This window comes from Protopterus annectens, chromosome 7.part0, assembly GCF_019279795.1.
Source record: "Protopterus annectens isolate FY-2018-M chromosome 7.part0, PAN1.0, whole genome shotgun sequence".
In the NCBI taxonomy this organism is placed as follows: Eukaryota; Metazoa; Chordata; order Ceratodontiformes; family Protopteridae; genus Protopterus; species Protopterus annectens.
The window spans coordinates 848,433,045-848,447,683 of NC_056739.1; positions in this window are offsets into that span (position 1 = coordinate 848,433,045).

The window sequence follows — 14,639 nt, forward strand, 5'->3', positions numbered from 1 at the left end:
CCTATTTTTGCATATGGGGTCAGATATCATACTAATCACTGTACATACCTTATTAGTGGATGCTATATGCTCCATAACTAAAATGTTGTTTTTTGAAAACTATAAAACATAAATATCTATGAGGAACATTTATTATTTCACACTACACACTGCAACATTACCATTAACAGTATTATACACAAAGGCATAGCTAGGATGGGACAAAGGGGGTAGCCGCACAAATGGACAAATTCAGCACCTCCCTTTATGTCTGTCCCTTCATGTCTGTCCTGTGATAGGCTTCACTGCATTGCCAGCATTCAGAAATGAATGCTGGCGCTGCATTTGCAGTCAGAACTGAAGTGTTGTAGCAGTCAGTGTGTGGCATATACTGCAGCAATTGCTTCTATAAATGCAGTTTGCTGCAGTTTAAAAGGAGAGAGGAGCTTCATATAGGGGGACAGTACTAGAGTACTAGGAGCAAGAATGGCTAGCTATACCTCTGTCTATGCCATGGGCTAATTACAGTAAAATCAAACTTTTGTACACAGTTAAAAAGACATTTAGCAGTGCAGATTTTCAGTCCATGGTATCACTTTCACATATGGAGTAGTCCATATACCGGTCTGATTTCTGCAGGGGTCTGTTATAGCTGGTGAACTTAACAGGACTGCTTACAACTGATCTTCATTTTGAGAAAGTTCTTCATGCACAGCAGATTCACAGGTAGACAACATTTTATAAGGCTATGTAACTTTTGACCATCATAGTTATTCTTGCAATCATCTTTATTTTCTTTCAAATTGAACTCTTTCAGACAATTCTGGTCTCATATCTTTATGGACCTTCATTTTCATATTACATGCATTTGTCTTGACTAAAGATACTTAGGATTTTACTCATCTTCCCCACAAACAAGGCTCAACCTCAAGTGAAATTGCTATATGCCACCACCCCACTTTCAATCAATTTCCCCTTGCACCACCAAAAGTTACTCTTGTTTACTCCCCATCCTGCCCTCTACACTATCCAAATTAATTGTTTTTCTTATGTTCACACTATGCCTTGCTCTTTGTTTTTTCCTCTAACCCTACACCTTAATTGACCAGGTTTGCACTGTAATAACTATGAAGGAAATACATTTAGTAGGGGGTCTGGTGTTGTTATTCTACATGGTTTGAGGTGACTTTAAAGATTCCCCCCATTCCTTTGACCTTATGATGGCCTGAACAAAAATCATGAGGAAGGAAAGAACTTTATGTTCTCATTTTGGCTTCTCTTCACATTTTCCTCAGTCCTTTCAATATGCCTTAACTAGACCAAACTGCACTGTAATAATTGTGGAGGAAATCAATTATGTTGGCTTTGGGACTTTACAAAGCCACTGGGATCCATAGAGTTTTAGATCCTAGAATGGATATATTAGGCATTGTTTGATTCAGTCAGCTTCTTTTTGCCTGTTATGTGATTCTGACCAAATCACTTAACCAGACAGTGCATTGGAATTGGGATAGTTGGTAAATTGGGCAAAGTTCCTCAGTGGTCTCCTTGATCACATGCCTAGTAACTACCAATGAACCTCTTCATCTAATGATGGCTTAAACAAAAAATATGCGCATAAGGAAATAAACTCATTTTCACACTTTATTTACATTTCATTTTTCACATAATTTCAACATTCTACATGTCTAAACAGCACTGTAATTGCCATGGAAGAAACAATCAAATTATGTGTAGTGGCTGGGGGTCAACTAGGGACCCAGGACAAGCCATAGGGTTATAGATGCTCTGAACTGCATTTTAGAACTTTTTCCCAACTGTTTGCTCAAATAACAGCCTGAACAGACAGTTAAGAAATTCAGTCTTATTTTTTATATTTCAAGGAAGAAACAATTTGTGTCCAAGACCTAATAATAAAAGCTGACAAAACAGCAGTTAACAGTGACCTATGAAGACAAATTATTATTAGGGCATATAAATTAAATCACTATCTGGGAATATTGTTTGCCTCCCTACCTAACAAAAAAAGAAAAACACAGTCACCTTCTGTACAACACTCTGGTATTACAGTGCCATGAATGTAAAAAGAACGAATGTCCACAGTAATGCATTTCAAGTTGTTGCTCTAATACATATACAAAGTACATCCCTCACCCATGCCTCCAAAGGACAACCACTTTCTCTTTATCTCTTTAATGTTAGACTGAGATAATACATGGCATACAAAATATAGCAACCTGTATACATCTGATATTTCATTGTGAGGAACTTAAAAAAATAATTCCAGTAATGAATTCCAACTTGTTTCTCCTAGACGGTATGCTGCCCATAAACAAACTATAACAACCTGCTGTGGATACCTTTGAGGTTTGATTAAAAGGTATGCTAAATAAAACATGGCTACACTGTCTCTATGCATCTCCCTTGCAAACTATAGTGACTTTCTCTGTACAGCTCTGACTTTGGTTGATTATTCACTAGATGATACCTGGGGCAGAGGTTGAGGATGGGGACTACCATACTTAACCAGTGTTAAAATCCTCTTAGAAAGATGGGTGTTCTGCTCACCACCAGGCCCTCAGAAGCTCTGAGAGTCTACATGCCCTATAATGCATTTTATGACTTTTTTGAAAGATAATTATTTGTTGAATGTTATTTTTACTGATGGCCAGAGCAACCCTGGCTATACCAACCTTTGGAGCACACCTCTATGCAGGGCTGATTGAACTAAAGAGTAGGTACTTGTAAAGCCAACACTGTGGTATAGAATAAAGCCCTAAATTTGGTCTAGGTGACCCTGGTTTAATTAGCATCTCACACACTGCCAGGAAAGGATGGACAAAGCTCATCCCAGGAGGGAGGGAATTTGATGATGACTCACTCTAAGAGGAGTAAGCCCTCAGATGAGTTTTCCAAATGCAGGAGACAGAGTGGGGAAGTGTTCAGGGCATAAGTAAAAAAACAACTTCTAAATGGAATGTAGATTGCCAAGACCTCCAGGATGTCCTTAGGTTCCATGACAGGCCTCAACAGGATACATATTAAGTCTTGGGTATTTTAGTAGCTGGTAGACCCAACATGGACATGAGGCACTGGATTGCAGTGCACAAAAATGATGCTGGGAACCCCCAAAAGCAAGGGGGCCTTGGGAATAAGGGTAAGGCGACATGTTGTCTATTTGTGTCTGAGAGCAGCTATGCATGTGTCCCCCCATACTGTGTATGACCACAGATAAAAACTGTGATATTTTTCACATTTTCATGCATGCACATACACTGACACTGATGTTGATAAGCCAGTTCTATCACAATATATACCCACACACAGACAGAGACCACACACTGCATGCTTGCCTGCAGGTAAATTGGAAAAACAACAGTTCACTTACAGAATTGTATTTGAGGTGTGGATGAAACTGGAGCACCTAGATAAAACCCAGAGAAACATAAGAGACACTGAAACAACAACAGATCAAGAACTCAACTAGAAAACCAAGAGCTGTGAGATGACAAGAAGTCTTGCTGACCACTGTACCAATAATCAATTGATTTTATATAAAACCTGCCTAAAGTATCAAAGACAAGCTCTAATTATGTATAGAACTGTTGTGTGACTTTGATGGAATGTCATAGAAATTATAGATAACATATTTTTCTCAGATGCAATTCAACACTCCTAATGCACACACAAGCATAAGACACAGACAGGATTATTTCATAACTGATTTTATCAAATATAGTGCATTGTGTGACATTGGTTAGGTCAAGCCTGTTTAGTGACTATTTAACTGTGATAAAACAACAGAAGGATTAAATTGCTGTTCTGCACAAATTACCTCCATATCCAGCAGTTACAGAGACTGACAATGCACCACCTCAGATACCTGACTGTGATTTTATAAAATGGTCACAAAAAGCATTCCAACTTGTTTCTTGCAAATACAGACTAGTCCTGCAAAGCCAGATTAATGTCTGTTTAGCTTAATCCTGACATCAGGCTCATTTAATCCATATGCATACCAATACATAACACTTAAAGCCACTTTGATGGCTGTGCAGTGATCAGATATCAAACAGTGGGAAAAATAATAGTCACAGTAATGTATCTCAAACTGTTTTCAAACACACAAATGTGCAATAATTCTACAAAACCAGACTAATGACTGATTAAATTGAAGAGACAAACTAGATCAGTCACATTCATCCTCAGACTGCAGCCATACTCTGCAGTTATTACCCAGTTTGACTGTGCATACTTTGGACATCTATTATTGTTGTAGAACTTTGTTTCATACATAACAGCATACTAAATGAACCACAGCTTCAGCCTGCAAAATTTGCTATAGCTTCTGTATATTTATTATGTATTCAACCTGTACAACAGATAGTGTCTACCATAGTAGCATTTTTGTTGCTTATTTCTTTCCAGATTTTTGTTATTTTATGTTGAGCTTCAGGCATGAGCAATGCAGCTGAAGTAACCTGCCTTCAATTTTCTTCCTATTAGCAACACAGCTATTCCATGCAGTGTACTCTCATATTCCAAGCCTGCAATTCACAAATTGTAAAGCTTTTGTAGCAGTTCCTTCTAAATTGATTTTTCACTGTCTATAATATTCTATTTGCCCATTACACCGAGGAGAGAGGACTAGATATTACATGCCTAAATTCCCATTTATACAAATGTCTTCTGAATTCCTGGTTTGTTATGTGGTCTAGTGTGAGATGTGAGTATATTGGGTGCTCCCAATCTAAAGAATACAGCCATTAATGTAATAATCACAACTGCAATGTGTCAGTCATTTGGATTATTTCATGGAAAAAAATAATAGAATCCGCTTGGATGAGATATAAAGGGTTCTCTGAACTAAAGCAAAATTAGTGCCTACTAGACTTCATAGATTATCTGAACCTGGATAGGCTGTCATTTCTCTATTGGGATTGTTTATATAGCATGCACTGTAGAGGATTTAGCGCCTTACTACTCATTCAAAGGAGTTAACAAATCTAGCCAAAACATTCCAAGTCTTGCTCTTTCTATTCTTAGATGTGATTTATGTATCCTGTCTAGTATTTGCTTTCTCATTTGACTGGGAGCTATTATTGTGTTAACTTTGAACTTCATTTATTACACATGTAGTTAGCTCTGGTAGCACAGCAGGATAAAGTACTGACTATGGCCAAGGCAATCTACGTTTTAACTAGTGATTTAGACACTGGATGGAGCTGACAGGGGAGGGTTGGGTATGTCTCTCCTGGTGAGGAAGGGCAGAGCAGGACATATATTGTACAATCCCATAGAGGAGGGATAATGTTGCATAATCATCATGGGAGTGAGATTGTGCTCACTAAACCAGCATCTGGTGGTGGCCCTCAGAACTAGATGCAAAAGAGAGTATGCAGTTGCAGGAGGGGCTGTATTGTGGGTACCAGATGTGATGCAGGTAGCTGATCCTCTCACCTAGGAAGTAGGTTTAAGGCCATTCATATGTCCACAAGTAACCTTCATGGCTGCCTGAATGCTGGCTCTTCTGAAAAGCTCTTGCCTTAGCTCTTCTGGGGATTCTGTATCATGGAGGAATGAATGGGTGCAATCTGAGTTAGTGGAGGCTTAGTGGTCCTCACTTATAGTGGCAAAAGGAACATAAGAAAAGAAAAAATATACTGGATACAATTTAACTTTTTTCATTGAATTTAGAATAATGCTGAATTTTTTTCCTTGTTTCCTTGCTGCTGATTCTTTTTTAGCCAATGCCATCCTTTCATCATAACACCTTCCATTAATTGCATTTTTGATGAGTATCAGTATGTAAATAGCATTCTTTTACTTTTAGTCCTGTCATGGGTGACTGCACTATTAACAAAACAATCAAGGTTCTTCTTCTAGTAGTTCTCTAAGATTTTCTGATAAAGAACATATATGTTACATGTAGTTCCTTATCTGGTCTTTTATCACCTTCAGGAAATACTACTGTAGATTAAGTAACATGCTGTATAGTCTTGGGAGAACATTTTACAAGGAGATTGTGTATACATTTAGCAAAGATTGGAATTTTCCAAACATGCAGTATTGCTAACAGTTTTTTTGTTAGATATGAGTATTTTTGTGCTTCTGTAAATTATTTTTACACAAAGACAAGTCTTCTGTAGGATCATTGCCTCTATACCATTCTGACCACCATCTGCTTGTAACACATCTGGATTTTTCTCAATCTATATGCAACTGGTATTTTCCCTTGCAGAATCACAGCTCCTATACCACTCTGATTGGCACCCACTTACACTACAGCTAGCTTATTCACATCATAGTATTTTAACATTGGAGAAGCTGTGACTTTTTGAGAATTTCATAACTCTAATCTTGTTTATAACTCCTTAACCAAACTACATCTTACTCTAACAGTTTTCTCACATGTTTAGTTATAATGAGCATATATTATTCAAAATACTGCATAATTCCTATAAATCTCTGCAATGCCTACTTGCCTTCAGACCATGGTATGTGCACATTATCTCAAATTATTTTCTTGATTAGGTTTCAGAACCTCTCACATTAGAACATCATCATGCATTTCAGACTTGTTACTTTTTCTTAACTACTTGAAATTATTCTGTCTTAATCTATTCAGCAGATGTATCAGTGTCTATTGTCACTTTCTTTTCAGGTCAGTACCACACCAGTAGATCAACAATTACATTTATGATACTATCCAAGCCTTCAGTTTTGCTGAGTTAGCTCATAAAGATTTTATGAGCAATAGGTCCAATATAGTTTATAACATGTCTATTCAAGAATGGAAAGCTTTATTAACTTTAAGTAAGATGGATGACATTGTTTTCAAGCCATCGGATAAGGGTAACAAACTTGTGGTTATGGATTTTTCTGATTATTTGAATATGTGTATGAAACATCTCTGTGATATTAACACTTATAAGGTTGCTGAGCCTGAAGTTTATTTTACAGCTATTGATGAATATAAGGAGCTGGTTAATAAGGGATTAAGATTGGGCTATTTTTGTCAGTCAGATGTTAAAAAAAAGTTTCAAGTGGAGGGTTGCAAAATGGCCTTGTTTTACTGTCTACCTAAAATCCATAAGAATTTGCAAAAGCCCCCTGGTAGGCCGATAGTATCTGGGTCTGAGTATTTCCTTCATAACCTGGGTGTTTTTTTACATCATTTTTTGTCTCCTTATGTTATGAAATTACCCTCATACATAAGTGATGTGTTTGACTTTTTGAATAAGGTAAAAAGCATTAAAATAAATCGCAATATGATATGGGTTAGTATTGACGTAAAAAGCTTATATACAAGCATTAGACATCAATTTGGTTTGGAAGCTTTAAGATTTTTCTTAGGCAATTCACCTGCTACAGAATACGTGATGGAAATGGTACATTTTTGTTTAACTCACAATTTTTTTGAATTCAATAATGTTTTATACCATCAGTTGCAAGGTACAGCCATGGGGGCTTCATTTGCCCCCATGTATGCCAATCTTTTTATGGGTTTGTTTGAATTAGAAGTGATTTATAAACAAAAATTTTTTCAAGAACACGTTATTCAGTATTTTAGGTACGTTGATGATTTAATATTCTTGGTTGATAGCAATAGGGATGAAATCATTGAATTTTTTAATGAAATCAATGCTAATAAATACCATATCAAATTTGATGGATTAAATATTGGACATATTATTCCCTTTTTGGATGTGGTGTTAGATATTTCAGATGGGGAGAATATTGTGACATCTCCCAATAAGAAATTTGAAGGGGCATGCCAGTATTTACACGGTACGAGTGGGCACCCTTCTCATGTAATTGAGGCTCTACCTTATGGTGAAATGTTACGTATTTTCAGACTGTGTAATAGACCTGACATTTTCCATAAAGAAATGGGTCTCTTGGTTGAATCTTTTTCTACCCGAGGTTATAGTAAGAATGTTTTGGAGAAAAGTTTTACAAGGTTAGTGACAGGGGTTAAACCTAGACATGAAAGATCTATTTACCATAGGACCTGCAACACTGTGAGAGGTAACAGGACACAACAAAATAATGAAAGCATAACTAAGGAAAACATTTATTTTGTAACCACTTTTGGATGTTTTACTAAACAGTTTCTTGACATTGTTAGCCAATTTTGGCTTTATCTATGCTCTCTTAGGAATGTACAACAATGGTTTAATGTGAATATTAAGTTTTCTTACCGTAAAGGTAAGAATATAAAAAATTTTTTGGTGAAATCTAAGATTGTTTTACCCTCCCCAAGAATGTATATGGAACCTGTTAGGGTTGGGACCTTCCCTTGTGGGAAATGCAAGGCTTGTAAACACATTGTATCCAATTTTGAATTTATTAATAATGTTAAATTTGATAGTCAGGGTCTATTTAGTTGTAATTCTGTGGGTGTTATCTATGCTTTACAATGTCCTTGCAATAAGTTTTACATTGGGGAAACAAAGAGGGCATTTAAAATAAGATTTTTAGAACATGTAAGAGACATTAGAAATTGCAAGAAAGATAGCCCAGTTGCAGTACACTTTTCAGAAGCCCATAATAATTGTAGTGATGGCTTGAAAGGAACTATATTGGAACAAGTTTGTGTATCTATGTTCAATAATATAAGTATCAAAACTGTTTTAGTGCAGAAAGAAGCTGTGTATATTTTAAAATTTAAAACTATGTTTCCTTTTGGGCTAAATGAAGAGCTCAATTGGAAAGTATTATCATGTTAATAAGCTGTTTAAATTGATTAATTGTTTAATCATCTTATAATGGGTGTGTATATAAACTGCTTTTTTATGCAAGTATTTTATTCTCCTTGAAGGCTTTGGCCGAGACGTCAGAGAGAGACTTTTTCCAGTGTATAATAAATCCTTGGTGGAATTTGCTCCTGTTGTTTTTTTCCTGTTTGGTTCCTGTTGTTCCAGTTTGTTACTTTTTCTTAACTACTTGAAATTATTCTGTCTTAATCTATTCAGCAGATGTATCAGTGTCTATTGTCACTTTCTTTTCAGGTCAGTACCACACCAGTAGATCAACAATTACATTTATGATACTATCCAAGCTTTCAGTTATCTGTACAATAGCTCTTGAACACCTCTGGTGCTGACAAATTACCAAAGGTTAATCTAAGGTGACTCTATATTCCTAACAGCATGTTAAATGAACACAGTTCAGAGCTTTGTCCATGTAGTTTTATCCATAAGAAACAATGGTTTGCATCCAGTACTGAAAAAAATCCTAGCCTTTGTCATTCTTGAGACAAATTTTTCAACAGAAGGCAGTGGGTAATGCTCTGTCCTAATCAATTAATTTAGATCATGTGGATAAACGCGAGTACAAATGTTATCTATATTCACAAGTGACCACACCATTCACCTATTCTGCTAGCTGTAATTTTGTTCTACCACCAACCTAACCTTTCCATATGCTTCAGTTCCCATCTTTGGAGTTTGCATCTTTCCCACTGCATTAGGTCTTATCGGTTTATCAACAAATCAGCACAGTCATGTAGAAAAACATCCAAGATGCTTGTGTGATTGATTTTGAACTCTTGCATTCTTTGCTTTTCTCTGTGAATTAATTTTATCATTCTTATTTTATAACAATCATCATAATCCCAAATGTTAGGAGTTGTTTCTTTAAATGCAACAATTTCACAAAGACTGGACTGTTATTCTTGTACTGACTTGTCAGCAGTTGCTGAAATAATGATGCTATTCACTGGCCAAAATAAATTAATAATGTACATACAGCACCAGGCTCTATGCAGTAGAGAGATAAAGCCCTGACAATGTCAGAGAATCTGAGTTTGAGCAGAAATTTGAGTGTTAGGAAGACAGTTGGATGAGTTTTGGAGTGAGGGGTAAGTGCTTGCTCACTCATCTTAAAGGAAAGGGAATAGCAGTTAATGTCATAAGTTACTTTCTACAGGCAATGAGTGAATGATTTCTAGTCCAGTGATGGAGTTTGGCTTGATAAAGCACATGAGTTGCAAAAGCCTGTGTATGTTTGTCTAGCAATAATTTTTTATTGTGGTCCTTTTCAGCTAGTGTTTACATTTGTGTTGAACTGCGCTTGGCTTAGCAAGCTGGTGATAGTAGCCTTCATTAGCTTGCATGTAGCAACATGAGCACACATGCAGGGGGCATAGTAGACCTCCATAATTTTTATTTAATTCTATTTTATCCTTAATTGACTGGATTAGTACCAGTAGGCTAGTGGTCTCTTTTCAGGGGGCAACCCGGGGTTGAATTTATACAGCTGCTCATTTCAGCCACAAGTGTAAGGATAAAATGTTTGGCTATACATCTTAATAAGGGATTCAGGCAAACCCCTGGCAGCATCATGGGATGAAGCAGAAAGGATCAACAGCAAAATCAGTCCTCTCCTGTTTGTCCACCAGGCTGCTAGTCCAGACAGTCTGCAACTGGGTGGGCCATAGTAGACTGATAGCATCCATATAGCTACAGCTCCAAACAACCTTCTTATCTGCCTGGATGATGTCTCCCTCTGCTCAGCTATGTCTCTAACAGGGAATAAAGGGGCTAAGAATCTTTGTAAGGGATCTAATGGTCAACAGTTGACGAGGCAAATGGCCTAGAGAAACATACACACTGTGTTCTCTTTGGAGGAGGGGGACAAAGAGATCCCAAAGCTGTCAAAGTATTTTTAAACAAACCATTAAACCCTGTATCATATCTAATTAAATTCCACATGCTAGCCACTAGGTCTCAGGATTACTTTCTAACAGTCTCCTTTAAACACTTGTTTCACTGTCTTTCATACATATTCAGATTTTACAGAATCACGTCTTTTCATTTGTAAAATACCTACAATTTTTTTTCTTATTTCTGTTTAGTAACATGTGACAGGGTGCCTAGAGAGGAGTTGTGGTATTGTATGAGGAAGTCGGGAGTGTCAGAAAAGTATGTAAGAGTGGTACAGGATATGTACGAGGATAGTGTGACAGTGGTGATGTCTGCGGTGGGAGTGATGGATGCATTTAAGGTTGAGGTGGGATTACATCAAGGATCAGCTCTGAGCCCTTTCTTATTTGCAATGGTGATGGACAGGTTGACAGACGAGATCAGACAGGAGTCCCCGTGGACTATGATGTTTGCAGATAACATTGTGATCTGTAGTGAGAGTAGGGAACAGGAGGAGGAGACCCTGGAGAGATGGAGATATGCTCTAGAGAGAAGAGGAATGAAGGTCAGCAGGACTAAGAATATATGTGTGTGAATGAGAGGGAGGATAGAGGAATGGTGAGGATGCAAGGAGTAGAGGTGGCGAAGGTGGATGAGTTTAAATACTTGGGATCAATAGTTCAGAGTAATGGTGAGTGTGGAAGAGAGGTGAAGACGAGAGTACAGGCAGGATGAAGTAGGTAGAGAAGTGTGTCAGGAGTGATTTGTGACAGACGAGTACCAGTAAGAGTGAAAGGGAAGGTCTACAAGAAGGTAGTGCGACCAGCTATGTTATATGGGTTGGAGACAGTGGCACTAACAAAAAGGCAGGAGTTAGAGCTGGATGTGGCAGAGTTAAAGATGTTAAGATTTGCACTGGGTGTGACGAGGGTGGACAGGATCAGGAATAAGTATATTAGAGGGTCAACCCAGGTTGGAAGGTTTGGAGACAAAGCCAAAGAGGCAAGATTATGTTGGTTTGGACATGTGCTGAGGAGGGATGATGAGTATATTGGAAAAAAGATGCTAAGGATGAAGCTACCAGATGACAGGAAAAGAGGAAGACCTAAGATACGGTTTATGGATATGGTGAGAGAGGACATGCAGGTGGTTGGTGTGACAGAGCAAGATTCAGAGGACAGGAAGAAATAGAAACAGATGATCTACTGTGGCGACCCCTAACGGGAACAGCTGAAAGAAGATGATGAACATGCGACTTCCCTTGAAAACTGTTTTCAAACACATCTTTAGAAAAGTTTGTTTTCTAACAAATTTTGTAAGCTTTATTAACAAGGTTTCCTTTTATGTTTATAGCCATACCCACAGAAAACCTGAAGTTCAATAATGCTGTATTTCTGTGCCCTCCATCTTTGCTACAGTACATAGCCTAATGGCTTCATTTTTCCATATCCATTAGTATTACAGACCTTTTCTGTATAATTCTTTGTGGTCAAGGTTATTCCTCCTTTTGTCAGTTCTATTTTCACAAATGTGTGCACTTTACTGAATGCAGTGTTTTTGCAAGCACAGAGGGATTGCTACTGCTGGAAGACTGCTGTTTACTTCCATGCATGTTTCATTTTTCTCCAGTTCTGTAGCCACATTACTGCATCTAAGTACAGTGGTTTGGGGGTGAAGCTGCCAACATGGGTGATACATGGGACTAGCATCTGTAAAATTTTGTTTTTCTATTTTTACAATTAAAATTTCATTTAATGTATAAAAGCTGAAATAGTGTTTTGTGAGGGATGCTATCCATTTAAGCATATGGCAAGCCTTTTAAAATACCTTCTATTTCTCATTTTGCCTTATTATTTTACTCAAATTTGATCTTTTGTATGTTTTTGTCATCAGAAATTCTTTTATTTTTGCACCAGTAATTTTACTTTCTATGCACACACCTGCCTTCCTTTTTGATAAGTTGAGATGTCACCCTCTTAAGTAGCCTGCTTCTTGTTGCATCATTTCCTATACCACAGTTTTGTCTTTGATTACAGAAACATACACCTTACTAAATTGATAGCATGTGGTTCTGTTCCCATATACGTCTCTATGTTCCCATTGCACCTTGTGCTGTAGTAGATGGCAAAGTCTTTTTGGGTGGGCAAGGATTACTGAAATTATCAAAGTATTACTATTTTGTCGTTTTCTTCATAAGAAAGCGATAAAGTTAAATTCTTTTATGGCTTCTTCCTTAATGTGTGGATATGCTACGCACTTAACCTTTTTCAGATTATTCAGCTGATCCACTTATGGATCTATAGCATCCAGATTTCAGTAAGATGTCCACAATGAATTATACTGCTGTAGATCCAGACACAAAATCTTGAAAGCAAGTACATTTCTTCATATCCTCCAAAACATTTCCTCAGGTCTAACAGATATCCTTAACACTGTGATACCATGTCATGTCAGGAGGCTTAAACAAAATGCAGAGACAGTTTATGAGGTCTAAATTCAATTAAATCTTTAGTTTAGAAAATCAAATTCTGAAACTTCTAGGAGTCTTATAACAGACTAATATTTGGAGGTATTTCATTAGCAATTAAACCTGAATGTCCTATATTTAAGTGTATTAGGGCAAGGTGACCAGAAACTATAGTTATATATTTATATATCTCATATATAGGATTCAAGATGGTAACAGCATTAGTTATATTCCTGAAATGGCACATCTGTGTTAGGACTAGGACAATAAAACTGACAAAGGTGAGTCCCCATGTCAGTTTGTAATGAGTGTTTAGTACTGATAAAGAATGACTAAACTAATGTGCATATCAGCGATGACTGAATATATTTTAATAGTATGATTTGGTTAACTCCTTGGAGACCATGTAGCCTTACTTGTCTGTCTGCCTAATTTGACTTTTTTTTTGCTCCCCATCACACCATTGATGTGCTCTGTACATCATTCCATGAGGCATCTCATCTTTACTGTGGAAATTAACTTTCTGATGATTATTCTTTTAGCTGAGTTTGAGGGGAACAGAAGGATATACAGCCATCATACATCCCACCTAAAACCCATGTCCTAACATTTATTTTTTTCCTCTTACAGCTGCCGTTCACAATTTTCCAGTGAGCACACCTGATAAACCCTGCTTAACTGGTTCTCCCACCCTTTTGCAGCTTCTTCATGGCAATAAATACAAGCGTTCATCTCACCTGCAGGGAAACTATTAATTTCATTAATCTTCCTGCTGTACTAGGCAAGTTTCTATAGTGAAACACTTTAGTGCTTACTTGACTAGTGGCACGCTCACTAACTCAATCAAGTAGTGTTGAAATCCCCTACCCTTTTCCCTGAACTTTCTCCCTCTATTCTTCTCTCTTTTTAGGAACTGCTAATATCAAGAGCTGCAAAACTATACAGAACCAATAAAGCAGTATGTATTAGGCTGCTATTACATGCGTACGTTTCTTATCTCTAGGAACTGTCTACTCTTAACTGCTCCACTGTCTTGAGGCACATATTATTAACTGATTGTTTCTACTGTGGTCTGGCAAGCTGCTCATTCTATTCACCCTCACTCTGCTTGGGATCACTTCACTCCGCTCCTCTACCCTATCCCCATTCCCTACCACCCCACATCAATTACATTTATACCTTTCATAAGCTCTTCCCTTTCCTGTCTAACCCCAGTCAACACCCAGACACCTATACCAGTATCCTCCAATTCACTCCACCCTAATTATCTTCCTTGTTGATATTTTCCCTTCCTGAATCTTCCTCCTTCTTCTCCTTAACTATAGTACCACAACCTTTTCCTAACATGTACTACACATCAAAACCTTGTATTACCTTAATCTCCCTTACCCCTTCTCCTTTTTCTATCCCACACTACCTTCCTACTTACTATATTCCACTCTCCAACTTCAACATTTTCCACATTACCCATTGCACCCCACACTAATACCAATAGTTCTCTGATATCTCACCCTCTTTATTCATCTTCCATACTTGGCACCTTA